Source organism: Carassius carassius, chromosome 46 (genome assembly GCF_963082965.1).
Source record: "Carassius carassius chromosome 46, fCarCar2.1, whole genome shotgun sequence".
Classification (NCBI taxonomy): Eukaryota; Metazoa; Chordata; class Actinopteri; order Cypriniformes; family Cyprinidae; genus Carassius; species Carassius carassius.
This window is the reverse complement of record NC_081800.1, coordinates 8,441,826-8,445,274: the sequence shown is the minus strand read 5'-3', so window position 1 is coordinate 8,445,274 and position 3,449 is coordinate 8,441,826.

The following is a 3,449-nucleotide window of genomic DNA, read 5'->3' as shown; positions in this document are numbered from 1 at the left end:
TTTTTTACTTGAATTGGCGACTGAAACTGAAAGGTAAATAAATGTTTTAGTGGATAAAGCTGTGTCTGTTTGCTTAATTGGTTAATTTCACTTAAAATAATGTTACTAAACTCGTCTGACTAATTTTTAAATTTGATAATTTAGTGGTATTGTCAAATATTTTAACACTTTACAATAAGGTTTCATTTGCTGACTGGTGTATTAACTAACATTAACTATGAGCAATACATTTGATACAGTTTTTATTAAAGTTTTTTATTTAATAAAAATACAGCCGTTCGTTGTTTGTTCTTGTTAGTTCACTTCACAGCTAGTGCATTAACTAATGTTAACAAATACAACTTTTGACTTTAACTTAAGAACAGCTAGTGCGACTAACCGTGTTAAGAGAAGTTTGTATTCTCGAAAAATAATTGTAAGTTGTTTTTGATCACTGATAAATCAATACCGACACTAGCGGCAATGACGTCAGTAACCCACGCCATGAAGTTTTCAAAGTAATTTAAAATAATATTCTTAATATCATTTACGCCGTTTTCACCTTGGAAGAATTACATTTGTTTTTATAGGATTATGTTGAATTTATGGCTTTCTTTTGGCTCGCTAGCTTTTTTTAACAGCAAGCTTTTGCATTACCTTTTGGCACGCCCCCTACCTTTCGTTTCACCAATGAGAAACCTTTTGGCAGGCCCCCACCTTTTGGCACGCCCATTGCTCCAGCCAACCCTACTTGCAGCAGCTCGGCAGACTTGTTTACCTGATACATGATGGGAATTTAAGTTTAACTGAAACGAATAGGAGAAAGGTCCGTGTACGTTTTTGATCATATCATTTCCTATTTAGAATGCAATGAAAATGGCTCGTTTATTAGTTTTTCCGTTTAGTTTAACAAACGGAGAATGTGACTTTGGCTCGATTTTTCGTTTGATGTTTACAAATCAGTTTATGGCTTCAGTATTTCATTCGCACTTGTGGGCGGCGCTGAAACGCTCCTTTCATCTGATTGGTCGATTCGCTCCGGCCCTTTTATTCTTTCAGGCAGAATAAGAGTCAGTAGGAGTGCGGCACTATAATGTCTGAAAACACCACTCACTGTTAATTAGCATAATATTTGAATCAGCTGTTGCTGGGCACAGAATTTGCTCTGCTGCGACTTGCAAGTGACCCCTATAAATTATTTCTAGGTTATAGTATGTATGAATATTGTCCCATTGATAAATACAGTGCAAAAAGTTCTGTCTCCTCGGATAAAAGTAAAGTGGAAATAAAAATGAATAATAGTCTGAACAGTTCCATGATGTCTGTAACATTTACCAATCTCGTCTTTTAAGACGCAAGGTATATGTGTGTGAAATTAATAAATAATTGTGAAAATTAATAAAGTTATATTTATGAAATATATTAGAAAATAACGTTTAAATTTATGAATGTAAGCATGTGTAGCCGACTCAGCCAACACGAGTCAGACGAGTCTGAAGGTCTGAGCTGAATTTGGTGAAACATTAAAGTTCTAGTCGGTGTCAATTACTCTCTTAATAAATAAATATAATGTTTGAATATATGTTGGCTTTCTCAAGCTCAACAAAGAAGACTGAGAAGAGAAACATCAACCAATTTAGTAGCTATGTAATAAAACTGTAAGGCATGAAAAATAGGGATTTTATTTGCCCTAAACCCTGTTAATATTTGTCAGTAAGGTGCGTTCACTGATTCTACCTTCTCTCTTTTCAATCTCATTCATTTCATGTGAACTGAGTTGGCTATGCTTACATTCATAAATGTAAAAATGATTTCTATTTTATTTCATAAATTTAACTTTATTAATTTTCACAATTATTTATTAATGTCACACACATACCTAGTACCTTTTGACTTTAAAGACGAGATTGTTAAATGTTACAGACATCATGGAACTGTTCAGTCTATTATTCATTTTCATTTCCACTTCACTTTTATCCAAGGAGACAGAACTTTTTGAACTGTAGCCTATTTATCAATGGGACAATATTCATACAATACTATAACCCAGAAATAGTTTAAAGGGGTCACTTGCAAGTCGCAGCAACACGAATTCTGTGCCCAGCAACATCTGATTCAAATGTTATGCTAACAGTGAGTGGTGTTTTCAGACATTATAGTGCCGCACTCCTACTGACTCTTATTCTGCCTGAAAGAATAAAAGGGCCGGAGCGAGTCGACCAATCAGATGAAAGGAGCGTTTCAGCGCCGCCCACATGTGCGAATGAAATACTGAAGCCATAAGTTGATTTGTAAACCTCAAAAGAAAAATCTAGCCAAAGTCACATTCTCCGTTTGTTAAACTAAACGGGAAAACGAATAAACGAGCCATTTTCCATTTCTTGTGTTTGCATTCTAAATAGGAAATGATTGTGTGGGGGTTGATACTGAGTTTGAGTAAGTTCGCAAGATCACTGTTTTATTAAAACTGATCAGCAAGGTTGCCAGATCGTAGGATTTATTTTTTCGGGTTAAAGATTTTTAATCAGGATCCTCATATTATATATATATCTATCTCAGCAGTGGCCCGTCAACTGTCCTGTAATTTTGAAAGTAAAAAAAAAAAATGAACAAACACACACACACGGAGAGAGAGAGAGAGAGAGAGAGAGATTCGCATGTTTATTTGTTTTATAAAACATTTTCTACTGCTTTTTAGCACAGACTTAGAAGCACCTGTTATATTGTGTGTTACAAATACAGGAAATACATAATAAATAGACAAGAAGTCAAGAGAAAAGACCGCACCTGCAAGCCTAAAATAGCGCATGGATTGTGGACATACGTCCAAAAATTACAGCCTGCGACTGTCTGTAAGTGATTCAACAATAAAGGACTAATAATAGGAAGATATGGCAACCGTGCAACCAACAACACTTCCCGAGCACAGTTGACTCGGTAGCCACGCCCCCTTGTTGTTTGCCATCACGCCCCTGGCTTTACTGCGCAGTTTGCTTGAAATGCGTCGTATGTGTGTTGTGTCTCGTAGCTTAATTCTCTTTTAAACAGTGTTGGTCGTGTTCCTAATCATTAAATGACTAGTTTATAACAATAGCAACGGATGATCTTCAGACGCGTAGTAAACTGACACACGTTGGATTTTCCTGTGAGGCAATAAAACGCGATCTTGAACTTCTAACTTTTAGTTTGGTATAGAGGCGAAGTCATTGACTAATACATGTTTGCACTCACGGTGTGCATTTTGAAAGGCATGAAATGTAGGCTAAGTTGCATTAGTTTGCCTGTAAGTGTTCAGCTGTCCAGCTGAGATTGGAATAGCCAGTGAGCCTATTTGCACATCTGCATAGTATTACCTGATATTGCTTACTAGAACTTCCTAGAACGTTAAAACTCTAAAATATTTACAAAAATGCATAACCTATAATGTTTTCTCTTTTTCAGTTCTTGTGTGGTACCACTTTCCAGTAAAC